Source organism: Staurois parvus, unplaced genomic scaffold (assembly GCF_062004578.1).
Source record: "Staurois parvus isolate SC_StPar_1 unplaced genomic scaffold, SC_StPar_1.0 ptg000371l, whole genome shotgun sequence".
Taxonomy (NCBI): domain Eukaryota; kingdom Metazoa; phylum Chordata; class Amphibia; order Anura; family Ranidae; genus Staurois; species Staurois parvus.
The window spans coordinates 2,159,263-2,186,652 of NW_028318167.1; the positions used below are offsets into that span (position 1 = coordinate 2,159,263).

A 27,390-nucleotide genomic window follows, 5' to 3' on the forward strand; every position below is an offset into this window, starting at 1 on the left:
TGATCAGGTAAGTATATCTCTGCTGTCCTCTCCACTAGAATAAAACAAGCAGTTAACCTGTCCCACGGGAAAAAAAAAATTTGCTTTGAGATCAACATTGTGAATACACAAAGTATAAGCTCCACAAGCAGGGCCCTCCTATTCCTTCTGTACTGAAATGTATTGTAATTGTACAGTCTCCCTTATATTGTAAAGCGCTGCGCAAACTGTTGGCGCTATATAAATCCTGTATAATAATAATAATAATAGACTCTTTCTATTACCATTAAAACAATACATGTACCATAATGGCTTTTGCTTAGTTTCAAAAATGATCTTTCTTACTTTTTACAAGGTTAACTAGTTCTGTCATGTGACCATGCTTGTCTTCTTCCTGATACGTGGGGGGAGGGGGGGGGGGGTTACAGGACACTGTGCACACACTGTGTGTAGTCTGTAGTCAGCCTGATGCAAGATGTAGGCTGTGCTTGAGTGGGGGCGTGTTCAAGAGACAGGCTGTATTGGTCGGGAACGTGGTGGCTGAACAAACTACCCAATACAGGGATGCTGTGTGTCTGCACAGTGTCCTGTACCACTGACTGGCCAGCTAAAGGCTCAGCTTAAAGCGGAGTTCCACCTAAAAATAAATAAATAAAAGTCTGCTGTTACAAAAACTGTAGCTGCTGACTTTTAAAATACAGCCACTTACCTGTCCCTCAGTCCAGCGGTGTCCTCACCACGGCTGGTTTCACCGGCCATCTACTCTCTCTGGCGCCGGCATCTTTAGTGTGGGCAGCCGGCTGTGACAGCTTGCGGCTTCACAGCCGGGTGCCCACTGCGCATGTGCGAGAAGTGCTGCGCTTTGTGAATGGCCCCGTAGTCTTCTGGGACCTGTCACGTGTCCCAGAAGACTATAGGGACGGAGGGGGGGGTCAACTTCTGCTTCAGAGTGGAAATTCGGGTACCGGCTCACCCCCCCCTGCTCCCCAAAGGTGCCAATCCTTAATGGGGAGCGGGGGACAAAGATTTAAAGCGGAAATTCCCCTTTTGGTTGGAGCTCCACTTTAATTGCTTTGGGTGGTCTAGGTTTAGGACAAGAGAGAAAGGTGACTGGCAGGACTAAACGGCACTTCAGACGGACAGCATCGTGGCTAAATGGTTAGCACTTCTACCTGGCAGTACTAGGGTTGTTGGTTTGAATCCCAACCATGGCACCACCTGCCTGGAGTTTGCATGTTCTCCCTGTGTGGGTTTCCTCCAGGTACTCTGGTTTCCTCCACACTCCAAAGACATAGGAGGTAAATTGGTCCTAGTATATGAATGTAAGATAGGGACTTTAGATTGTACACCCTTGAGGGTTAGGGACTGATGTGAATGTACAATATGTATGTAAATTGAGGGCGCTATATAAGTACATGAAATAAATAATAATACATGGGAGAGCCGGTACATGGAAATAATAGTCTGTGATTTATAAAACACACATATTAAGACACACACACAGAGAACAATACAATAAATTCGTCTGAGTGTTAATAATTGCTTTGGACGTGCTCCTTACTATGCTGCATGACTTGCTTGTGGCTGCAAGAAGGGCATTAGATAGTAAGCTCCTTGGGTGAGCAGGGGCCAGTGGGAATAATGTGTGAACACACATTCCAGCTTTCAGTCATTTTCCAGAGGAACCTGTGTCACTTCTGCTGCTTCACGTGAAGGAAGAGCCCTCAGGCACACGGGCAGCAGTGTGAGGTAAATGGGACGCTGGCCCTTTAAGAGCAGGAGGGGGGAGGCGCGCAGAGAGCTGAATGAAAAGCACTAGTGAATTCTTGCATAAATTATGCCTGGTGGCCGCGTGACGTCACGAGGGCTGTGTGGCAAAGGGAGGGGAGGGCAGCGAAGTGGGCGGGGCGTCTAATGCGTGTGTGAGAGAGTATGTGTGTTGTGAGTGAGTGAGTTCGCGGCCCGCGGGTGCGCGCACGGTCCTCGGGGAGGACTCGTGAACGCGGCTGGAGCTGGTGCCCGGAGAGAGTGGAGTGAGTGAGAGGATCCCGAGCTGTGAGTGTCCGGCGGGTTCGCCTCCTCCTCCTCCTCCGTGCGGGCGCGCTCGTGCACGGGTCGGATTAAACTTGAGCCGAAATTAAAAGCACAAAGGAGAAAATAAAGGAGAGAGAGAGCGGAGGAGGAAGAAGAGAAGTCCGGGACGGACCGGGATAGAGAGAGCTCCATATACGAGGGAAGAAGGTGGAGTGTGGGAACAGAGCGGCCACATCTTCCCCCTCCTCCCACTACAGCCAGGGGGGGGAGAGGAGGACACGGGGTGCCCCGGCCACTCCGGAGGAGACAATAGGGCGCTGTGTGCCCGGGACACCGACTGCGGGTGAGTGAGGAGGAGGGGGGAGATACCGGGAGTGGAGGACCGGTGGGGGGGGGGGGGGGGTGCATGGCCATCACACACAATGCAACACCACTCACTCCGATCCCCGCAACTTCCAACTTCTGCCGGAGTCTGATCGGGGAACCGGGGGGGGGCGCATCACACATCCCAGCTGTCCCAGTGTGAGTGGAGGGGGGATGGACGCATGGAGGATGCATGGGCACATGGAGGATGCATGATGGGTACACATCCTATCAGGGCATTACTGCGAGTTTGATCAGCCGATCAAGTTGTATAAAGTGAGCTATGATGGGGGTGTGATCGGATGTGTGGCTGGACACATGGGGACCCCCCTAGGAAGAGGAGGAATCATGAGGATGGAGACTGACCCCAGGATCACCCCCCCTCCTCCTCTATAGAGATGGGCTGGGTGAACCCCCCCCCCCTCCCTCGGGGTGCCCTGTGATGGGGGTCAGGTTGGGTACACATGGAGAAGGAGTCCAGAAGATGAGGATGGATATTGACCCTGATCACCCTCCTTCTATGTGACCTCCCCCACCCTGGGGTGCTCTGTGATTGGGGGGGGGGGGAGATTTGTGGAAGAGAAGGAATCCAAAGGATGGAGACTTGACCGTAGGATCACTCCCCTCCATAAAGATGAGCTGGGTGACCCCTTGGGGTGCTCTGGGGTCAGGTTGAATTCAGGGGACAAGGATGGAGGTTGAACCTAATCACCCTCTCCTACATTTCTTGGGTGACCCCCCCACCTGTGATGGGGAGTCAGGTCCGGGGAGCCCCCCCCCAGGAAAATAAGGAATCCAGGGGTTGTGGATGGAGACTGACCCTAGGATCCCCCCCATAGAGATGAGCTGTGTGACCCCCCCCCCCGGGGTGCAGTGTGATGGAGGTCAGGTTGGATACACGTTGGGGTCCCTCAGAAAGAGAATGAATCCATAGGATGAGGATGACTGAGCCTCCTTCCCATCTCCTGAGTGACCCCCTCCCCCCGGGATGCCCTGTGATGGGGGAGGATGGCGTGGTCATGTTTGTGTCATCATCCCGGAGATGGCTGCAGAGTGTGCACACCCCCCTGTAATATAATGAAGCCATAATGGGGGACTGATGATGATGGGAGGTGGGTGTGGGTCATTGTCCTGGCGGTGATGGGGAGAAGACATGGCCTCCTGGCTGGTGGTGTGTGTGTGGCAGTGCTGGGTCCTGCTGGTGGATGGGGAGGGAGGCTGATGGTGGAGGCACATGGAGAAGGCGCTGCAGGCGACCAGCAGCCATCATTGCAATGTATTCATCTCCTCCTGATGGCCTTTCACAGGAGGGTACCCTTGGGTAGGAGAGGAGGAGGAGGGGGGGGGGGGGGGGCAGCGAGGATGGGAGAGGCACAAAAAAAAATACTGGGAAAAAAAAACCTCAGGAGAAAAAAAAATGGAGAAATCCTGATCCCTCACTCCTCAGCCCTCACTCACGCCTGGCTTTTTGTTTAAAGTATTTTCTTTTACATAACAAACAATAGACAAAGGACACAAAGTAGCAGTTGAGGAGGAGTTTCCTTTTGAATGGGAGAGATCACCGACCCGCACCATGCTCTGTCTGTTCCTCCTCCACCACCTCCATCCAACTTTACAATGGCCAAACTATCTGAGCAGCTCCAGTTATTGGGGGCTGGTACTGATCATCCCTTCCACAATCAACTTTTATCTGCCTGGTATCCATTCTGAGACAGGAGCATACCCCCCCAAGGCTGAAGGAGCCATACATGTAGGTGACAGGGTGGCCATTGTCCCGGTACAATTCCTAGCCCATTCCTCTTACAGGTCCACCATTGCTTTTGTGTGTTCCTTTAAAAAAAAAAAAAAACATTTTTTTTTCTCCATCCCCCCATCCCTCTGCTCCATGAAAGTTCCAGTCCCACATGTAGTCCGCAGGGCACAGTGTGCTTTGTTTTTGTCTGGCTGTTGCACAACAGAAGCTCTCCAGTCTAACCTAAAATGGCAGCTTTCATTTAACTAGGACCTATTCATTGACACTGATAACACCACAAGGGCACAACAAGGCTGCACGCCTGATGCCGTATAGGAAGCAAGCTCTAAATATAGGATACCTCTGCCTTGCCCCCCCCCCCCTTCCTCAATGGTGCAATGTTTATTTTTCTGCACCGCTTTTATTTTGCTCACAAACTTTGTGAAAGTTTGTTAGTGGAGATGTTTGGTGCAGGTTCAGACACAGGATCCGTTTCAGCTTTTATTTCATGTTTTCACAGTCTGGGATGTAACAGGTTCTGCTTTGTTATGACAGTTTGAATCACTGTAAGATGCGTTGTGTCACATGGATTTCCTCTTGCACTGCCGTACGATTTTCAAAATATAAATTTGTGGATCAGAATTAAAGAGAACTTTATTTAGTGGTTCAGTTGCAGGACATGTGACATGTGAAAATATAAATATTTTTTTTCTTTTTTAGTATTTGTATAAAATCTATTTGATTGCTTCGATCATAAATCATTTAGTAGATTAATTATAATATTTTTGTTATTTTTTTTCTTTTTAGTTCTCTTGCAGTTCACATTTAACTTTTACAGAAGAGTTCCCCTTTATGTTATGATTATTTTTCGTGTAAAGTTTTTTTATGTGATGGTTTAGTTGATCTTAAAACCTCTAATAGATGGAGTGATGCTGTTCTTGATTTTTATTAATATATAATAATTAAAAAGTAAATATATTATTTCAATATATATATATATATATATATATATATATATATATATATATATAATAAAACTTTTTTTTTTTTTTTTTTTAAGCGACCCCCCCCCCCCCCTTAAGTTTTTGTAAAATTTGTGTTTAACATTTTCTATATGACAGTTCTGTTGATTATAATTCCTCTAGTAGTTGGAATGATTCTGTTATTGATTTTTACTAAAAAAAATTTTTTTCTGGTGCAGGCCATATTTTTATTATATTTATTTTTAGAAGAGACCCCCTTTAGTTTTTGTAAAGTGTGTGTGAGAAACATTTTCTTTACAAACGGTTCTGTTAATCATAATTCCGTTAGCATTTTAGAGTAATTCTGTTTGTTTTTTTTTTTTTTTAAGGGATGTTTGTTGTGTTAACTTTCTGAAAAATAGTTGAGTTTTTCACACTTCAGGACATTTTGGAATTCTAAGAAAAATTCTTTACCATAGAGCACAGAAAATATCATGCAACTGATTTCAGTAAATATTTTGTTCTTGTTTGTCATTTGTGATTCTGTTTTGTTTTTGTTTATAGTCGTATAGATTATTATTTTGAGTAAACTCTAACTTGGACTTTGAGTTTGAAAGGTTTTTACTCTACATACTATATACAGCTTAGAATATTGTTTTTTTTCTTTGGATGATCTTGGCTGCCTTAGGTGATGCAGTGTTGAGCAGAGGTGTGAATGTTACCTGAATATATATATTCTATTTGGTAGTGTTGTGATCATACCTTGTTTGGGGTTTTGACATGTTCATCATGCTTGGGTGATGGGGGCAGGAGTGTGACATCACTTCTCTTTCTGCTAGCTGAAAGGGCATGATATCACCAGTATATGTGCTCGACAGCAAAGGGTGACGGGAAAGATGATCTGTCATGTTACTAGGGAGCGTTCAAAGGGTCAGGCCACCTAAAAAGTGATCCTGGTAAAATCTGGAGGTCTGAATTATCTGAAGCTTTCATCGTATGGGGCTCCAGCATCTAGATCTCCCCGACTCTCCTTTAGCTGCCTCACTGAATTATTCATAATCTAAAATAAAATTGAAAACCAACGGAGAACATGACTTCCTTTTGAATGCTTTATTCTGTATGCACACCTTGGATGTGAAATAAAGAAACCTTTCTCTTAGAGATGTGAACTGGGCTTTACATATCCTGCATTTCAGTTCTGGAGGACTACCAGGTGTTAGGATGGGGCTTTGGTGGGTCACTGTGTGGCTTTCTTTTTTTCATATTGCCCTCTTTATTTTAAGACTCATAGTCTGCTTGAGCTGTGTATTTTTTCTCTTTAAATTTCTCTGCTGGTTGTCTTAATGGTTTCCTAGATTCATATTAGGAGTTCCTAGCTTTATATTTAGAGGTTTTCTAGAGTCCTTTAGCAACTTTTGCTGTGGTATTATTCTGCAGACGAAAGTGTCAGAAAATTGAGATTAAAAATAAGAAGTCCAAGATGCTTTTTTACATTTGAGAGGTCATCTTTCACTGCCAATGGTGGAATGTGAACTAACCCCCCCTCAATTAGGTATCTGGTTAGTGTTAGCTGGATGGTCTAAGGATGGGGTAGGTTCTGCAGACAGCACCCAGCAACAGGGTGAAATATCTTTTTGTGCAGCAAACAGTTAAGCTGCTTTGTCTTGTGACAATTAACTGTAACCAGAGAAGCTGAGGAAAAGGCATTGCTGGAACCAGAGCAGTCTGTGGAGTGGCTGGTGAAACTGTAGAGACGGTTGTCCTGTGGAGTCCATGTATAATTCACTATTTGGAACTTTGGTGTGATACTTGCTCTGCTGAGCTGTATCACTCCTCAAGTGAGATGACTGTTCTCTGCCTTTCAGGTTCCGTCTCGGTTAGTGAGGATCTGAAAAGCTGCTAAGTTCGTTTCTTCAGTGTGTGGATTAGTCACACCTACTATTAGTGCTACTTGTAGAGCTGGCTATGTTTTGTTCAACCCAGTATTCATTTTTTGCATTGTTTCTGTCATAATTGGTCTTCAGAAATCAACCGGCGTAAACGTGCTAAGGCAGAAATCGGAGCACCATTCTATAAAACTTGAGGAGTTCTGCTTGTATTGTTGAATGGAGTAGATCATACGCCAGTGCTGGCGAGAGACAGAAGTATCTTTTTATCAATACGCACAGGGATGTAGAATTGTCCATCTGATGTATATACTTACAGGAGAGCTGTCTGCTTTTCTATGCTCAGGAATTGTCTATGATGTTTCTGATGTTCTTTACATTTACAGATAAGCAGCAAAAAGTTTGTTTGGTAACTCTGCAAACTGAGATCATTTGATATGATGTATCCTGTATCGCTCATACATTGACAAATCTCTGATTTGATTTTCAATCGGGATCTTCCCACATTATTGATCCCCACATACTCAAGCCTGATGAGTTGTCTTCCTTTTTTGTTTTTCAAGAAACTACTTTAAACCCCCTGTGTGCTAAATGTGTTTTAGCTGGATGGCTGTATACAGGTAGGTGCGCAGAGGAATGATTGCTTTGCACCGCAGTCATTAAAATGAATAGTGTAGATTCAGATTGGGGACTGCAGAGTTACCATCCATGTAGTTTCCAAGCAATGCTATTGCTCCCCTGGATGTACCCTCCTATTCTGTGAGAGCAGTACTGGATATGTTTGCCTAATTCTTGCTGTTTTCTTTTTTGTAATCCCTATAGTAAGTGATTACCTTTTAGATATATTCACTTTGTTTTTTGTCTGTATGATAGTTTGGGCATCGACTATAAATGTTTAAGGAAAAAAAAAGTATAATGGGAGAATTCTGGAAATTAAGTTTCCAGAAGCGTTCATAATTCTCTCTAGTTATTTAAAGATTTAAGTCTCTTTACCTTAATGTATTCTATATATTGAGGTAAAAAACCTTCTGTGCGGCAGGAACCCCCCCTTATACTTTCCTAAGCCTGATCTCAATCCAGCGCTTTGTATGAAAGCAGCAGGTCTCTAGGCTCTTTCCCGCCACATAGGGCAGATTGACAGCAGTGGAAGCTATTGGCTCCCGCTGCTGTCAATCAAATTTTGTGACGAGGGTGGGCTGATTTGCTCAGTCTGTATCTATAGATGCAGAAAAGGTGGTTTTGGGATTGAGCCCACATGAGTGTCCCCATAGAATGTAGCTTTCTGTGGGGGCACCTGTCAAAGAGGAGGAACCAGGAGTGCCAGCAGGTGACTACAGAAGAAGAGGATTGGGGCTGCTCTGTGGAAAACCATTGTATAGAGCAGGAGAGTATTACATGTATATTTTATTAAAAAAAAAAGGCAATCAAAATAATGTTTTGTGCCCAATATTACAAAGCCGCTGTATATGAAAGCTAAACTCCGGGGAAAAATGATCCCCTGCATTGGGGCTCCCCTTGATGTGCAAGGGTTAAATGCTCATTTAAGTGTAGGGTGCCAGGACCAAGGACTTTGCTTACCTTTTCTTTTGCTCCTCCAGAAGCCAGCCCTCAACTCTTCTCCCTTATGCTCTAAATTGTGGGTGGTTCCTCCGTATTATCATGTACAATGCAGGGCTGCTGGCCTCGCATTGTACTTGATGACGGCAGTGTGCATGTGACCAACTGAGTGGTTAAAAGGAAAAGTACAGCCAAAGCCACTGAGAGCCTGAGTCAGCTGCTCCCCTCCATAGCCCAGCACTCCAGTGAGAAGGGGAGGGGGCGCAGAGCAGACAGCAGTAACTGACAGTCACTGCTCTCTGCTCTCCTGCAGTTGTGAGAACTCGGCTGTCAGCAGTCATGTGATTGTTGAGTTCTCACACTTGGAGCCGGAGGGGGACAGATGCAGCTGCAGACTAATGCTGCATCCACCTAGGTAAGTATGATTTTAAAAAAACAAAAAAAAACAGAAATCCCACCCTTCCCTTTTAAGCTGCCCACAAATGGATTGAAATTTGGCCAGTTTAGCAGGGATTGGCCCAGTTTTGATCTGTGTATCAGTGCTCTCTGCTGTCAGAATATATTGTCCCAGCGCAAGGGGAAATGCCTCCATCCATCTTGCTTGTGTGGATTGAGAATCCACTCTTTTCTTTCAGCCTGCAGGCTGAATGGGGAAAAAGTGATCCATCTATGGCCAGCTTTAGAGAAAAGGCTGTGGGGGCCAGACGCATAGCATGGAGGGAGTGATGGATTAGTTAAGTAAAAGTCCTTGTACCCTAGGCATAAATATGGTTCACTGCAAGGATTTTTCTTTACCCTGCAGTAAAGTTTCATTTTTGAAATTTTTAACTATAATTGCTTGATCCCTAAAGTCTGTAGTGGTACAATAATATGGTGAACACTTCTAAAGGTGTTGCTGAGGCTGGATATTGGACCTACACTGGCTTTGCAGTTTTCATTCCTCTCTTCTAGTGACAACATTCAGTCAGACTAACTGTTCTTATTTAGTAAGACTCATCTTTTCCGGAGATTTAGGTAATTACATGGTTTGTCAGTTAGGAAATAGTACTGTAATAGGATGTATAATGTGAGCAGTGTCAGAGTAATGCAAGAAATGTATTACTTGTTAAAGGACCTTTTCAAAGGGGACCTACACTCAGTACTCTTCAATTCACTGACCTGGTACAAGCATACAGCTAGTGAAGTCAAGTCACAACTCCTGGCCTGCATGGTTATTTTGGGTCAGGTACTCAAAGTACTGAAGGCTTTAAATCAACATAAAAACCAGGCAGTTGGCATTTTCAAAATAAGAGTTCAGCAGTGGCTGTTTAATGTTATGGATGTGTCGGCTTACTTAGAACCCTGAATTGGTCAGAAGGAACCATAAGTAAATCTGAGGTCTTAAAAAAAGCCAGTCTAGGCAGCCATTGCTGCCCTCCTTTAGAGACAGCTGATTTTTGGACAGTGGCACTCCTCATATTTATCTCCATGCAGGTTTCCTTTAATAGAGAAATATGGTGGCTAAAACTCCCAGTGAACTCACTGGACACCGCTGTACATCTTGGTGCCCTTTTAGAAATTTTGCTTTAAAACAGGGACTATTGTTTCACCCCTGTCACAATGCACCAGTGTGGCCCCTCACTGGCGAGTTCCTATTCTGCCAGCAAAATGCTTTCATATTGTGCTTAAAGGAAAGTGGTGCTGAGAGGAATATGGCTATCATTGTGAAGCTTCTGAAAATGCTTGTTGCTTGACATTAGTACTTAGGACACTGACCTAAAACAAACATGAAGATTAGAAAGTCAGCTCTTAACTGCGATAGTGTATGTAAAGACTAATCTTTTATTTTTATAATATTTTTTGTAGTTTTGGATAGAATGAGGATGGGTTAGAACCACTGTAATATTGCTGTTTGTGTGTCCTTGCTGAGGAAAATTACCCTCATCATTAGTCCTGGTGACTACATTCTCTGGAGCAGAAAGTAATGGCAAATACAAGTTGTCACAGGAGCAAGAGGTGAGGGGACAGCTTCCAGTGTTCTGTGAAGAAGGGTTTAATGCTGTGTCTGTGGAACACAGGGATGAAATGACTAGAAATCCAAAAATGTTATTTTGTAGAAGCAAGAGGTGAGGGAATTTTCCAGTGACGCTTGGTGACAGCTGTCTGAGGAGATTTCCCTTCACTTTGGAGTAAGAACTTGTGCGTTGGACAGGAAGTAAAGGGATATTTCCCCAATGAGTCCTAGCAAAAAGAAACAAATTGGTGTAGACTATGGATACCTTTAACGTGCTCGCTTTTCAAATACAATGAAAATGTAAACTAACACTGTACTCCCTCTCCTCAACGCCCCCTTCCAGGTCCCTGCTGTACTTACCTCTGAGTGGTCAGTGCCCACAGAGTTGGCCCAGTGGTCCCAGGTTTTGAAATTCCTGCTCTTCACCTTCTTCTCTGTACATCACTTCTAGGACAGATCAAAGTGATTCTGATTGGAGAACACCAGCACAGATCATTGCTCTGATCTGCACTGCAGGGAGAAGAGTGGGGATTTAAAATCCCCAGACCTCTACATGGACTGTATGGGCACTGACAACTCAGAACTCATGAAGGTAGGTACAGTGGAGACCAGGAAGGTGAATGTACAATGTTTACTTTTTCATCTTTTCTGAAAGTCAACTAACCCTTCAGGAATGATGTTGCCAATAGCAGCCCCTGTGCTTTCTTAGTAGGGGCATAGGGGTTTCATTTCAAACCTATAACACCAGGATGATGTGCCCCTAAAGGGGGGGGGGCTGTAACTTCCAGTGTTAACGCCTGGATGTTCAGAGTCTGAAAAATTGTGGCTACTTTATCCCTCCATTCAGAGTTTAAGTGATTCTTAAGGTAGAAGGTTTTTTATCTTAAAGGAGAGTTGTAGCCAAAGCATTTTTGGCTGTACTTCTGTGGATCACAGGAGTGCAGTTTGTTCTGCACTCCTGTGATCTGTTTTCAGCTGACAGCGGACTGAAGTCTGCTGGCAGCTGATGTCACTCATCCCATCCAGGCTGGGGAAAGTGCCCAAATTCAAAGTCGGGATCCACCCCAGAGTCTGGAGTGGCACCTGGCTCAGCCTCAGTGAAGCGCTGAGAGTCTGAACCAGCTGTTCTGGTCTTGGTCCAGTCACATGATCTCCCCAACAGACGGCTTCAGGGAAGAGGAGAGGGCGCTGGCAGCGGATGGAATGCCTGGGCGGTACTGTCACCCATAAGCTTACTATAGGGTACCTGTCGTCGGTGGTCTCTCCTCTACACTGAAGCTGCTGCTGGGAGCCCATCATGTGACTGGAGCACCCTGAGAATAGGCAAGTATAAGCATCTTCCTTCTATGGGGTAATTAGGAGTGTGAAAGAGGGTGGGAGCAGTTTTAGGTTGTTAGTTGTAGCCAAGACTTCCACTTTAATGCCGAACTCCAGGCAGATACTAAACATTTACTGCAGTAATATATTTATTAAGAGATCATTAAGCCATTCAAGCAATTGATCTCTAATGATAAAGCTAGTCTTTTCTCCGATGAAGATCTTGATACAGTGTTTAAATTAGCTGCTTCCAGATATAAGCAGCCATAGGCTTGTCTAGATAAGGTGAATTAGTGGTTGTATATATTTCATGGATATGGCACTCACTTTGTTTTACCTTTTAGATATAACCGTATACAACAGCAGAGCTACTTGTGGTCGGTGTGTGAACTGAAGAATGATGCTGGAAACTTTTTGTTTACAGGTGTTCTTATATTTGTGTGTGTATACTATCTCTATGGATATATATTCTTTTTTTATATTTTGTCCCTTTGATGAAAGTAGAGTGTGTTGGCCCATAGAAACGCATTGGCTGTTTTGTCTAATTATAAATGATTAAATCGATTTGGACTCTTTCACCATTTCATCTGGAGCTCCTGTTGTGTTTTTTGCACACTGAATACATTTCTGTCTGACTGAAAACTTTTATTGTAAAATCAAGAAAAAGGTATTGAAACAGAAACCATAAATCTTTTTAAATGCAGATCATGCAAATACCTAAATTTTGTCTTTTGTGTAAAGAGCATGTGCTAAGAAAATGCTAACTGAAGGAGAGAGCAGAAAGATGGCCTCAGCAGTACTCAGCTGTTCCTGCAATGTCCAATCACAGGCTGGGGGAGGGAGTGACTAAGCTGTAATGTTCACCTGCAGTAGAGAAAAGTGATGTCACTGAACTGACTGACCAATATTATAAAGTATTTGGCAGGTAAAGCTGCTCCCATATTTGTATTTCAACTATACAGTTGGCTGTATAACTGGAAATCAGCAAGGGACTTGAGGGCGGGTGGGGTCAGATTATGAGCAGGTGGGTGCAGCAGAATGGATGCTGTGTATACTACATACTCCATTGCTTCTATCTGTAATTCTGCTCTGGGCTGTGGCTCCTTTTAATTTTCATTATATTTCAACAAATGGAAATAATCCAGATAAATGACACCACTGACCATGGTGTAAGCCTGAAAGCTAAAGAAGGAACTTCCTAAAGGTCTTGTAGTTGTGCCTTTCCACCCAGTTCATGCTCCACTACAAAACCTTAAAGCGGTGGTAGTTGAGGTTTTTTGGAGTCATGAGAAGATGCTGGCTGATTTTGGACCTGTTATCATTCCAACTGAAATGTCAGTTTTAGGTGGCTTACCCCATCCACGGTGTTTTACTTGGCTAGATATGGGCTAGACCAGCAATGGGCAAACTACGGCCCGGCGGACCTTTTAATCCGGCCCGCGGAGCTAGGCTCCCGCTAGGCTCCTCTCACAGTCAGCCCTGAAGACCGGTGTAGCATGAAAATCTGTCTCCTATGAGGATCTGTCCCCCTCGACGTATCTGCGCATGTGCCGGAGATCGCCGATCGGCTGCTAATGCCTGAAACTGGCACATGCGCAGATACGTAGAGGGGGACAGATCCTCATAGGAGACAGATTTTCATGCTACACCGGAACGGCGCGGGAACACGGCGAGAGGAACGCGCGGAGCAAAGGTAAGTGAATTGACACAGGGGGGACTTGGGGACTTAATATGGGGAATGAATTACTATATGGGGGGATGAATTACTATATGGGGGGATGAATTACTATATGGGGGGATGAATTACTATATGGGGGATGAATTACTATATGGGGGATGAATTACTATGCTTACTATGGGGGAATATTACTATACTTACTATGGATGACACATACACATCATTCATCTACTCTTGGTCCGGCCCCCGGGTCCAATATATGAACCCATTGCGGCCCTCAAGTCAAAAAGTTTGCCCACCCCTGGGCTAGACACATATGTTTCTTTGCCTTGCAAATGTCACTCCTTGCTAGTAGGGTAAAGGCTGTTATGTGTTTTAAAATAAGTAGGCTACATACAAGACTCCTAGGGATGTTCTCCATAAGCATATAGAAGCTGATTACATTTGAGCTGCGGCATGATATTCTTTTTAAGCTGTTCCCAGTTAAGATTTAACATCGAAAATGCCAGCAGTGCAAAATGTTTGTACACGATTGTTCTACCTCTAGTGAATACCCCTTTCTGCAATTGTACAATTTTACTATGATGATTTGAACCTTGAGTGTGTCAAAATGGCTGCTGAGATGTCCTCTATCAGTGAAATGATCTGAGCTATTCCCTGGTTATCTGTAAGATCTGTTTGCCGTCATCTCATGTATTGTCTACAGTACTTTGGAGTAATCCAGGGAAGTTCAAGTGGTCTGTTTATGAAGACTGGCAAAAGATATGCTTTTTTTGTGGTCTGCTTTGACCAGTTTTTCTGCATTTTGCATTTGGCTTGGAAATTTGTGATGTTAAAGGGAAACGTCTCAATTCACAAAGCTTTTAGGATAAATAATAAGAAACTTTTATTTTCAGCCATGCAACAAATTTTTCAAATATCATTGAACTCTGTTGGAAATGACAGTCCCTTTTTCAAAATAAAGCCGGTCGTAGAGGGTTTGAATCCTGGCCGGTTCACTAGGGACCGGTCGAGATTCGAATCATCTATATGCAGGCTGATTGTACCCAATTCGATTGTTATATGACTTGGGTACAACCAGCCTGTCAGATTTTTCATGCAATTATTGCCAGTGGCTATAGCCGATGGCATTAATCACTGTGTTCTCCTGGCAGGGGCGGCTCCCTGCGCCCCCGCCGGGAAAATACAATAGCTGCGCCGGAGGGATTTCCCTATCAACGCTGACTGTGTTGATGGGGGAATCGAGCGATTTTTCTTTCTTGCAATCTGTGATTGCAGATAAGAAAATTGCATGATCTATGTCTGCCTTTTAGTATCCTTTTATATCCTAAATTATATATCCGTATCTTGATATGTTCCCTTGTGAATTGAGCCTAAAATGAGAAGACAAATAGGGGCAATGATAACACTAGTCTGTCTACTTTCTACTAATATGACTGGCAGCTTTATAGTCCTATTTGGGAGAGGGTGCGTACCTGATTTTGACAGGTACCTGCTCACACTTCACCTAGGCAATTCGAGTGGAAGTTTACCTCTGCCACCCCACCTTCACCCCCAGTTTTTGTAGCTGCTGACTTTTGATTTTAACAGATGACAGACGAACCTCTTAAGTGTAAAGGTTCTGAAAGGGAGAGGTAATGCTGTATACATGGACAGCAATTTCTGGCAATTTCAACCACTTTCACCCAATTTTTAATTGCAAAAACCGATTAAGTAGATTACGGCCACTTGCCACTAACCGCAGAGATCGGTGGAATTCTTGGTAGTACATAGCAATGCACTAATCTGTCCAGCTGTTTCTGTGATGTGAATGTGGTTGAGCATGGTTATAATTGCCATGTGTGTGGCCAGTCATAGGGTAATGGTAGAGGTAGGTGGGACAGTTGGGTTACTTGAATTAAAAATCACATTTTGTTTTGGTTCTGAACGTTGACATCCCAGATATCTTGCACTTTCTGTGTCAGAGTGCTGAAAACTAGTGAATTCTCAGTCCATAGCTGGGATATCTAAACCTTTATGTAAACCTACATGCAGACCTGTAAGAAAAACATTGAGCCAACCAGACAAGCAGGAAATGAGGATTCTGGGGATATTCTCTACACACACTGATGGAGTTGGATTGGGAGAGAGAAACAAAAAGCAGGAACTTCAGACTGTTTATGTAATAAGCATTTGTTGCCCTCCATGCATATTTATAAATTGCTAGAAACAGGTTTTGACCAATAACATACTGTACATTAATAAGCTTTATGTTAAGCTGCCCACACATCGTAAATGTATATAATTCCCTTTTTTAGGTTCTTTTTAAATTTTTGAAGAACTCGGAAAGTAAAACCCATAGTCCCCGTCTCCTTGGTTCAGTTACCCTCAATTGTTGTGTGCGCTGGAAGTTCTTGTAGATAAATTAGACTTTGGTACTTTGTGTTTCCCTTGTAGTACAGCACAGGCTGAAACTGCTCAGCTTTTTCACCGAAGTGTTTTCAAATTCAACTAATTTGCAAGTTATACTGTTGATTGTCACAATTCCGTGTGCTGAGCCGACCACCTTCAACTATATTGGCTGAACATCATCTGAGATCTTTTGTAAGCCTCTGGCAGTAATGCCTTGTTAAGGAAACCATGATTGAATTCATGACTGCTTTTAAAAGCTTTTGCCCAAGGAGTTAAAAATATCAATATTTGTGTCAACTCCCTATAAAAATGTTTTGTAGACAGAAGAGAGCTTGTCGGCGGCTTGACATCAGTGCTCATGTATATATCCGCTCCCAATGATCTAAAGAACTATGCCTGTTATCTTCCCAGGCAGGAGGTGTTTAAAACAAGTCTTACAGTATCTGAAAGGAAGCAATTGTTTTTTTCCCTCTCCAGTTTGTAAAAAGGCACTCGTACTAAAAATGTAAGAAAGCTAAGGGTAGTACGCATAGGTGTTTGTACTGGATGCCGCTATAGTGCAATTTGCTGCACCACTTACATCTATGCAGCCAGTTACCTTTACATTGTGTGATCGCAGAATGCGGCTTCTCAGCTGCAATCCTCAGGTTTTACTAATGTTTCTGGTCTCAGAGTTATTTAATCTATCTGGATTAGTAATGGCCACTGCTAATAGAGAGGAATCCGTAGCTCATGGCCTGTTGGGGGTACTCGAGGACCTGAGTTTTGTAGATTGCGGTAGGGCACTGTACAGACCAGTCTTCCGTCATGTAAACACTTGGAAAATGCAGCTGCTATGTTTACATGTGTTGCACAGTCTGCTCACTGGTACGTTCTGTGCATTACAAGGCAACAGAACTCAACTGAACTGGGACCTCTGCATGTCCTTTTTTGCTTTGCTTGAACTTAAGAAGGGTGAGAGAAATATGAGCAATGATTTTTTTTCCCCCCTTTTGAGTTTGAAATCTAACTTGCTAGCCTTCTAAATTGATACAAATTATAGATAATTAAAACATTCCCATATGTTGACTGGTATTTAATCCTTGCTCTGTAGTTGAATGATACTATTTAAAGAACTTTGCCATGTCAACTCTACATCCTAACCAGTAACATAACCAAAATGTAAGATCAGCAAAACATAGTATGCTTTTATGAGGGCCAGCAGAAAAACTTCACTATATATTAGTGAAAGTGAGCCTATTAAAAATTTCAGCCAAAATTCAAAAACCCAACTAAGGAGAGTTAAAAAAAAGCTTGGTGTATCTAAAACCAAGGAAAACCATAGTGCAGCATTCTAGTCCTTAAATGTGTTTTGTTGAGTTTTTTTTTCCCTTTTTCAACTGGTGATCCTGCCAGTTACAAACTTCCTGTACTAGGGTGACAACACTTGTTGTGGCATACATTTGCAGCAGTGGTGTTGTCACATCTTGATTTGAAATGCCTGAACCTACATAGGGAAAGATGGTAAGACTGAGTTTTTCAGGGTACAGGAAGTTACAGGGCCTCAAGATCCTCTTTTTTTTTTTTTTTTGGTTATATCATTTATTTATTTCAGGTACTTATATAGCGCTGTCAATTTACACAGTGCTTTACATATATATCTTGTACATTCACATCATCCTACACATGTGAAGGAATTCAAATAAAGCCCCTCTATTCAGTTAAGCTTTCCAACCTGGCTATATACAGATATGATTTTCTCTAAAGACGCCCAGTGATCCTAAAGTGACACTGTCATGGGGATTAATGTGATTTTATTAAACAGTAGAGTAGTACCTGTATGTTGTAATCTCCACCAACCGTCTTTCATCCCATCTCAAGCTTTCTATATACAGTCTAGGGTTTGTTTTTTGTCCATGATGATTCAAGCAAATGATTAAAGTATTACTAAAGGTAAAACTTTCCTTTTTTAGATTTGGGGAGAGGGATTAGAACACCTATCAGGCTTTTATTGCGGTCTGTGTTCCCATTAGAAAGATTCACCCTTGCTGTTTTTTCCTGGTGAACATTATCCTCAGAAGTGTAAGACCCAGATTTTGAGTGCTCACCAGAATAGGAAGAGGGGAAATCTTTCAGTGTGGACAATAATTCTGGTAGGTATGCTGACAACCATGGATCTTCCTCATTTTGGAGGGATTTCCTCTCATCTTGTGTTTTGTCCATTGGACAGGAAATTAAGGGAAATCTCCCCAGTGGAACACAGATGGCAAAACAAACTGACGGGTTATAACCCGCCCACACTCTATCCAAAAGGAAAAGAAAACATGTTTTGCCTTTAGTTCAACTTTAACCATCACAAGAAAGCCTCTGGAATTAGTTTGTATAAAATTTAGAGCATGCTGAAACATATGATTTTCTAACTTCAATGTTTGTGAGATTTGAGTGGCTAATTTATTATTTCAGTGATGTTTTAAGTTATATTGAAGGTTCATGTGTGTGGTTTTATTTTTAATTTTTTTTAATAACAAACATGTCATACTTTGTTCTGATTTTTTTTTCACAAAGCAGCGTGATCCTCCTCTTCTCAGGTTCTTTGTTTGTGCTCCTGGCTCCTCTTCCTTGACCAGTGCCTCCAGTAACAAGACACTTGGTATGTGGGCACTGGTGTGTGCTTGTTCAGCCTTGCTCTCTCCTCACTGGCTGTTATTGACAGCAGTGGGAGCCGATGGCTCCCTCTGCTTTGTGACAGCCAATGAGCAGAAAGAGACCCAGGGCACCTGAGGCTCTCATGCACATCGCTGGAACAAGAGGGGGTTCGGGTAAGGCCCCTTTTCACACTGTCGGTCTGATTAGGTCCGCCATCCATAGACCTCTTTGGACTGGTGGGTGTCAGTGGACAAGTGTCAGCTGATCCAGTCCTGTATGCCAAAAATAGATGGCTGGTGATCCATTCCTCATCTGTCTGGTGGACCGGATCAGATGACAGTCGGGTGGAAATGGACAGGGTGTCCGTTTCTATCTGTCTGCCCCATAGGATAAAGCAGGTGGTGTCCGCTCTGTAGCTGCGTAGCGGACACAGACTTATCATCCGCTTGCTCACTGAGCCCACTGAGCAAACGGATCTGCTGGTGTGTCTCCCCTATCTGAAAAGGGGCCTTAGAAGTATAAGGAGTGGGGGGGATCAGCACACAGGTTTTTTTTTTTTTTTTTTTACCATCATGTATTCTATGCAAAAAAATTTCAGCCTTCACAACTACCTTAATTTTGACAATTTAAATGTGCTTAAGTCACTTCTAAGCACGTTTTTATTCAACCAATAAAGATCTATCAGTGTTTTGTTTGAATACCTGCATCCCATCTCCTGCACAATTTTACAGCTTAATGTGGACATTGGGTCCCCTTTAAGTTTACAGCCTGTATGGCCTTTTTAACAAATGCAGGATGTCACGATAGGTGCTGTACAATACAATTTCCTCTACTGTTGAAGTAAGCTAGGTTACATTTTTCATGTTTCTGATGTGTTGCATCAGGCCACGGTCCATCAATTACTGCACGTGTTCTTATAACTGGCGTGTTTTTGCTGATCTCTTATCCTTAATGTGTTCCGAGTTCTGTTTACTTATTGTACAGGGGAAGCCAGATTTCATCAATTCTCCATGCTCGTTTTAGTCCAATTCATGGCTGGCAAATCATGTTGTCTGTTAGTAATTTGTGGTAAATGGTAAAATAGTTTTCCTAAGTGAATGCAGCCGGCTTTCAAAACTTTGGACGGATCTCCAGCTACCGGCCGCAATGGAGAAACTTAACAGTTCTAAAGCCTATTAGCATGCTGTGTGCTTTGCACAATTTGCTCTAAATCTATTTTTGGTGCAGCTAATGCACAGACCTTTGACTTCAGGAGTTGTCTTTCTTATGTGTATGTATACTAGTACACTGATGGTGGGATGATAGTGTAATAACTGCAGGTTTTTTTATTCATTTGTAGCTTCTACTTGGTGAAAAATAATTTCAGCTCACAAAGCACATTACATTCAGATTGTACAGTCTTCTTTAAAAGAGAAGTAGGGCTATTTTTTTCATATTTATACTTCCATAGGTAGATTCATCATTGGTCCGATGCTGGATCTGTCCCCCGCTGGCTCTGAGTGAGAACTCAGTGATCACATGACCACCGATTGCTGAGTTCTCTCCACTTTGAGCAGAGAGAGGGACTGTCAGTCACCGCTGTCTGCTCAGTGCCCCCAGCGCACATTGTAGTGTTGGGCTTTGCAGGAGGAGGGAGTGGCTGGCTAAGGCTCTTAGCGCTTCTCTGAGAGGCCGAGCCAGATGCTGCTCCTGACTCGGGGGTGGATCCCTGCTTTGAAGTCGGGATCTTTCCCCAGCCTGGACCGGCTGAGTGAAATCAGCAGACTTCAGTCCGCTGTCAACTGAAAACGGGTCACAGGAGTGCAGAATGAACGGCACTCCTGTGATTCACAGAAGTACAGTCAAAAAAGCTTTGGCTGTACGTCTTTAAATCTACCAATAAGCATATAGTGTAGGGATCTGCCTAAAGAGTTCCAAATTTAGGTAGGTCCTCATAATGCATATATTGGTAGATCTAAATTTGATTGTACAGAGATTCTATGATCAGAATTCAACTTGTTTGAGCCTAGGTTCCATCGTATTGATTCTTTTCACATGTACTCCTGAGGAAGATCATTTGAAATGCATTGTTTACATGTGGATTTTCTTTGCAATCATTACATCTATGTGACCTTAAAGGCAGACATATTTTTAATAACTGCCGGCGCTCCTGGTCCCTCTCATCTGCTGATTGCCCCCAGAGAAAGCTGCTTACTCTGGGGTCATTTGTGTGCTCACTCCGGAGCCGCCTCTGTGTGTCTTGAGACTGTCCCACTGCTTCCTTGTCATTGACTGTGATTGACAGCAGCAAGAGCCAATGACCGTTGCAGCTGTCTCAGCCAATGAGGATGCAGAGACCCAGGAGAACTTCTGCTATTGTGCACATCACTGGATTGGGATCGGGCTCTGGTAAGTATTAATGGGGGGCTGGAGGAGGAGCTGCACACTTTAGCTTTTTACCTAAATACATAGAATGCATGAATGTAAAAAACCTTCAAATTTTAGAACCATTTTAAAGGATCTGTGCATGTTACAGTCTCCTTTCATTCAAATAAAATCCCATACTGTCCAAGTATAAAGGATCTCGGTGGTATGTGCACAAGTACATATGTGGATTGTTGGAGATGCTTGAGAAAAGTATTGGGTTCCTCTAGCGCATGGGTCTTGAATTACAATTTACAGAGGTCCGGTCAGCAAAATTTCCTTCCAGCAGAGGTCCAAATCTTGTTAGCGATATAACACATCACAGTCCCCCAGTACATTATGATCTTTAGTGTACCTTTCACACTGTAGTCCCCTCTACATCACAGTCCTCTCTTTTAAACAAATCTGTGTCCTCTTTTTCCCTTCACATCACAGCGCCCCTTAACACAATACAGCGCCCCTAACAACACAGCAAATATATAGCAAAGATGGGATGTCTCTTTGCTGGACATGGATGTCTCTTTGCTGGACCCAGTTCGGCAAAGAGACAGCCCAGTTCGGCAAAGAGACAGCCCCATCCACTGTCGCTACAGAGCTGTCAGTGTGCCAGCAGTTGAAGAAGAGAGGCCGCTGTTGTCCTTTTCAGTGCAGCAGCCAGCTAAGGAGGTGTTCCTGTGTCAGCGGCGCTTCCTGCTTGTCATGTGGAGCTGTCACTGCCGCTCCTCCTGTCAGCCCTGCTTTAGGCATAGCTGCACACTGGGAGGTGAGCAGCGGCCGCGGTCTGTATTAGCCCTCTCCAGACTGCAGTTGCCGCTTACCTCCCGCTGTGCGGCAATCTTAAGCCCGGCGGCCTGTGTGGCTGTGGTCCAGACAGGACTGTCCCTCGGTCTGGTTCCAGACCGCGGTCTGCCATTTAGTGACCACTGCTCTAGGGGTAAGTACAATAAACTCATTAAATAACATAGTAATTTATGTCCCTTCATGGACTAAGATCTATTTGAGTTCCCTGATCTGGCATACCTTTTGCGTTAATTGCAATAAATCTATTTTCCCCGTGAGAATTATATTATGAACATATAATCAGGAGTAAGGACACCCATGACACTGCAAATTGGGTAGAACAGAGCAGAGAAACTCAAGGAAGTCTCCCGAGGTATTGGAAGGGAGTTGATGACTCCACTGATGAATTAAATATCACTTTAGGGTGGCTCTTTTAACATAGTCTGCACTCACCACTAACACCTTGTGGCTCAGAGTTGGGAAATTCCCTATAGCTGCTTTTTAGGTATGAGATGACTTTTGACTGCTTGTTTCCAAGGCAAAGTGTTTCTTCACCTTTTTAGATATAAGTTAATTTATGCATAAGACATAAGCAGAATTGTGAGGTTTTTAGGGGTCCTGTCTCATACCAACCTCTCATGTCCCCTTCGGTCATGCAGTGTACAATTGAATCTATGCTGCATCTAAAAGCTATTTTTTTTCTTCATTTCGTGTAGCATAGGGAATAGATTATTCCCTTGTCTCTCCTCCTCCTCCTTTTTTTTTTTTTTTTTTTTTTTTTTTCTGTGTCTCATATTGGGAGGATTTCCTTTCATTTCTTGTACTGTAGGTCCAAACAGGAATTGAGGAAATCTCTTCAAAATAAGGGAAACGCCCAGAAAAAAATGTCACCATTGGAAGGTTTTTCCTTCAGTCATGATCTGGTGAAAATTCAATATTTTGAATTTTTTCCCTAATTTTCATTCCCAGTGATGGGGATTGAATCTCCCCAGCATAGATAGACAAAAAAAAGCTGAAGGGGTTCTACCCACTTACCACATCGAAAACAAAAATTAAAAAGAAAAAGCTGGTTTTGTACTGTCTTCATTCAGATTCAGTGGCTTTGTTGGAGTGCCAGCATGTTGAATAGATAGAAATGATCCACTGATGGAATAAACATCAGTAGGGAAAGGGGCCACTTAAGAATGATATTAATAGGAACCATTGCTTTGTTACAGGGTGGAATCTGAAGGGTAGGTTTGGGATAAGCAGGCAGCCATTTTATCCATGATATTCTCTTTTCTTTATGCCAAGGTTATTGGTTTTTATTGGATGCTTCCACTGTGTTATTGGGAACTGTAAAGATGTTGCCTAAAGAACTCCACCTAATCATTCTAAATGTAATGGTGTTTTATTGGGATTCATGAATTCAAAATGATGAATACTTCTGGAGCCACAAGTTAAATTCTTGCCTGACTTTTGTGTTGGTTGTTGATCGCAGTAGTAATTCTTGTGGCATGCAGGAGGAGAGCAGAAAATATTAGAAAGTTCTGTAATGATTGGGTCATGGTATAGTAGTATTGAAGTGGAACTTCACTCTCTGAATCAGCATTGACTGTTTTAATCTTTTTTTCTTTTTAAATTTCTAAAGGTATGTCCTAGTTTCCAGGCCTAGGCAAATGTCATACATACCAGGAGTCTTCAGGAGGGAGGATGGGTTTTCTAAGTTAAGCATGCCCTCTTGCCTGCATACCTGAGCTATGGGCAGATGTATTCCAGGAAGTAAATGCTACATGAATCATCTGCCCTTCAACCAAAAGGGGAAGTTCTGCTTTTCCTGGTCCTCCCCCTTCCTCTCCCATAATTAGAATGTATTTTTTTTTTCTTAGAGGATAGAGCAAGTACCGGATTTTAAAAGGTACCTGCTCCCCAGTGGAAGTTTGCCTTAACCCTCATCCCTGCCACACCCCCCACCCCATTTCCCCTCAGTCTCTTGGGACACGTCGCAGGTCCCAGGAGACTGCAGGATCATTCACAAGGCACAGCATGCCTCAACATTTTGTAGCTGCTGAGTTTGACATTTTTATTTACTGGGTGAAGCTCCTCTTTAAGTTGGTCACGGTCAAATGCTAGAGGGTGATTTCTCTGCCAAATACAGCATAGGGACATGGATGGAGGTGTGAATTTGCTATTCAATAATAAAAATGAATGAAATTGTGGTTTTGGTTTGTGGCGCTCACATATGGTGGAGTTCTACTTATCTGCCTGTGATTGTAATGTTATTTCTCAGTCATACCTGTGCAGTTTGTCGCAGGTCAAGAGGAAGCCTGTTATTGTACATGGGGCCCCTTCACCCCTATGTAGTGTGCTTTGTGCAACTGCAGAAAGGTGTGTGTGTGTTTGTGTTTAATCCACATTTTTTAGTGGCAACACGTGTAAAATGCATTGAAAAACACATGAAAATGTGCATGTGTGAACCTAGCATTAATCTTGACAGGCATACTCAGTAAATTGATCCTGTAGTTACCCATAGTAACCTTTCAGAAATAATTTAAGGCTATAACTATAGTAAACTACAATCTGGATTGTATTATGGAACAAGCCTGGCACTGTGTAGATCCTACTTTGTTTAAATGCCTTGCATACTGCTCCCTCCCCCCCAGGAAAAGTGCTTCCTATGCAGTTAGTAGTGCAGACTGTTTCTATAGTTAACCTTCAAACAGACCTGGATAATCAATTTCAGGATGAACACTGCATGTTACTTGTGTTCCACTACTATGCACACATTCTATTCCTTTTAGAACATGTATGTTAGAAGTATAACATGTATGTATCTACATTTTAAGATGATTATGGAAAACCTGGAATTTCCATTTGCATGCATTGTGTGCATTTCACTCCATGGGCTCTTGAGACTGACTATGAGAATGCATTTGCAGAAGATATAGTAAGTGAAAACCACGCTTCAAAAGAATACACATACTCAGAAATATAAGCAGCAGGTACATTTCTGATCTAATCTTGACTTCTTTATAAAAGATGAGTTTGGTCCAACCTCCCTGTCTCCATAGTCTTTTGATTCCTGTCCATCATGTTTATGGATGGCTTGGAAGGCAGAAGGGTTTGTGGCCAAGTTTGACTTCTACAGGAAAAATCAAGATTTGTAGATCAGCTGCCCGTATTTCTAGATCATACAGCTTACGGTGTCCCTGTATCGTGTATATGTTGTATGAAAGTGCAGGTAGGCCATTCACCGAAGCAGAACATGCTGACTGTTAAGATCATTCACAAATGTCCCCTGATTATTTTGGGAAAGGCCACAATCAGTTAAGCGTTACACCTTTTATATTTTATGCCATGGAAGATCGCAAATTGCTGCTGTTAGCACAGTATAGTCTTGTATTCTCTGTGTGAATTTTTTTTATTCTATAGTATTATATAAACATAAAAGCTGCAATTGCTAGCTTACTTCATGCCTGATCCCGATTAAGATCCATTCACACCATATGGGTTGGACTGCACTGGGAAGACTTGGGCAATACAATCCTAAAGCATCTGGAGTCCTTTGAATTCAGTTCAGCATGTTGCAGGAAACAAAGGTAAATGAAACAGCATTTTGTTAAATTGCAATAAAGTTGGAAAGAAAAGTAAAACAATGCAAATCATCATTTACAAGGCATTGGAACTGCTTCATTCACAGGGAAGACCAGCAGCTGCTAAGGGCCAGTTCACACTATAAAACGCACTCAAGATGCGTTCCGGATACGTTTTTGCTTACAGGTCACACCACACGCAGTTCTGGTACAGTTTTGATGCAGTTTGCTATGTTCCAGTATGATTCTGTGCAGAAAAAAATGCAGCATGTTCAATTTTTATTTTTTTTTCTCCTGCACTTGAAACTGACTGCACTGGTGTGAACTAGAGCCATTGGAATACATGGAAAACACTGTGCATGCATTTTTGATACAGAAAAAAAGTGCACTGGACTGCATCTAGTGTGAACTAGCCCTAAATGATTCTGAATGTACAGAGAGGCTTACTCAATGATGGCATACTGAAGTAGAACACACTTGATTAGCAGTTAAAGATTTTTTTTTTATTTTTATAAATGAGTACTTTCTCTAAATTTTATTTGAGTTGCACCTTGTGGCTGTTATAAGATGAGTTTGGGGAGTTCTTGTACACAAAATTCTGAGTTGGACATTTGAGGAATGGTTTGGATCACTTGCATTTATTAGACTGTGACTTTGTTTTTGTATATACTGCATGGGGCTGTTCAGTTTTGAAAAAAGAAAAAAAAAAGCTTTCCATAATTGTGTATGTGTGTGTGCGCTTGTGTAGTGGGGGGAAAATAGTTGAATGAGCGTAATACCCTCCAGCTCACTGGGATGACCTTTGGCCCTTTGTATCCTGTGACACTCAGCCAGTCTTTGTGCTGCAGTTTATTCATGATGGTTCTGTTTCCCCCATCACATATGCCACAGTCTTGCAAAGAGAGGAGATAAATTATTTTCAGCTGCAGCTCAGGCCAAGGAAGAAGAAAAGACCTTTGGAGGTGTAGAGAGAGGGGGAAGGGTAGGCCGCACGGTTTTCAGGAGGATGGGCAGGTTTGAGTATATTTGCTTATTGTATGCGTGGTTTTTTTTTTTTTTTCCCTCGAAAAGAGCACGCATATACTTAGTATGTGATATTTATGGCTGTACATAGTGGAAAACATAGGATTTTCTTTTTTCTGTCACTGCAAACTCGGACTTGTCTTCCTCCACTGGACTCCCGTCTCTTGAATTCTCCAGTGGCAGCTTTGTAAGCAAATATAATTGCCAGGAGATCACTTGACGGGTAATGGCAGTATTATGGCTGCCTTCTCCCCTCTCCTCCCATCATAATCTGGCAAGCAGGGATCTGTTCTATTGCTGACACAGATAAAATGAGCGTGCACATCAGTTGCTTCAAACAAGCCCAAGGATCAGCAAGGACATTGCTGTTTTCAGGGTAAAAGCTGGTGCGGAAAAGGCAGTTAACAGTTTGGAGTAACTGGGCTGTATGGCTTATACAAGCCTGTATTGATTTCTGCAGATGTCCTTGTATAAGATACTGGACAGCAGGAAAAGGACATTGATTTCATGAAAAGAAAATCCAAGCCCTGATTTTTGCACAAAAAATAGACCAGCCCCATCCAAAACTGATATTTTAGTTTTTGGGGTTGCTGAGAGAGTATTCCATGGGAAGTTACCCCCCCCCCCCACCATAATTCCATGTCTTCCCAGCTGCCATAGTAGTTGCAGGGATGCATGATGGTGCCCCACCCTTTCCAATGGTTTACTCATTAGATAGAATAAGCCTTTCATTGGAAAATCATGGCACAGAATGGTGACACCTTTTCATTGTGGCAGCCAGGGACGGATGTGCACATAGATTACCATAGGGAAATTTCATCATAGCAGTTGGTACTATGCCTATTAAAGCCACTGAAAACTGAGTTATATGTAAAAAATGTTCATGTTCAATGCAGGCCTTGGATGAAAATACAGGGTCTGCCAACTAGGTATCATCAACCCACCCACACATACACACCCAAACACTTGGTTTAAAGTGTGTGTGTGTGTGGGGGGGGGTAAATAAATACTGTACACTCCATATTCTGCCTGCTGATTGTACATGCCAGTGATGTCCCTGGGCTATCTCCTGGGAACCTGGAGGATCTGAGGATC

General features: G+C 43.0%; 1 protein-coding gene across 2 annotated transcripts in view; it reads left to right on the forward strand.

Moving 5' to 3' along the window:
- Positions 1-1,950: 1,950 nt before the first annotated feature.
- CHD7 (chromodomain helicase DNA binding protein 7) overlaps positions 1,951-27,390 on the forward strand; it is a 188,493-nt gene continuing 163,053 nt past the window's right edge. The window contains exon 1 of one of the 2 annotated variants that reach the window (XM_089685314.1): positions 1,951-2,356. The gene's annotated coding sequence lies outside the window, so the exon portion shown is untranslated. The remainder of the gene's footprint in view (positions 2,357-27,390) is intronic. The other variant, XM_089685312.1, reaches the window with a different exon arrangement.